Source organism: Etheostoma cragini, chromosome 19 (genome assembly GCF_013103735.1).
Source record: "Etheostoma cragini isolate CJK2018 chromosome 19, CSU_Ecrag_1.0, whole genome shotgun sequence".
NCBI classification, from domain to species: Eukaryota; Metazoa; Chordata; class Actinopteri; order Perciformes; family Percidae; genus Etheostoma; species Etheostoma cragini.
Genome location: NC_048425.1, coordinates 16,499,697 through 16,499,943, shown reverse-complemented (window position 1 = coordinate 16,499,943; position 247 = coordinate 16,499,697). Strand labels below are relative to the sequence as shown.

Here is a 247-nt window from a genome sequence, read left to right as displayed (position 1 = left end):
ATACACGTTTTATATTTTTGACATTCTTTCTTTAAATTTCCAACTTTCTCTATGAAAATAGTCAGAATTATTTTTCTTATAAATTACACTTATCCTAAATATTTTTTGAGTAGCTTTTACATTTTGTTCTCCTATAAAATAATATTGTTTTTCAAAATATTGTGATTTTCAAATACATATTTTGATCTGAATTATTATTATTATTATTATTATTATTATTATTATTATTATTATTATTATTATTATT

At 15.8% G+C, this 247-nt stretch overlaps 1 protein-coding gene across 1 annotated transcript in view; it reads right to left on the bottom strand.

Moving 5' to 3' along the window:
• Positions 1-247, bottom strand: part of LOC117934646 (adhesion G-protein coupled receptor G7-like) — a 5,256-nt gene that overhangs the window by 3,526 nt on the left and 1,483 nt on the right. The window lies entirely within an intron of this gene.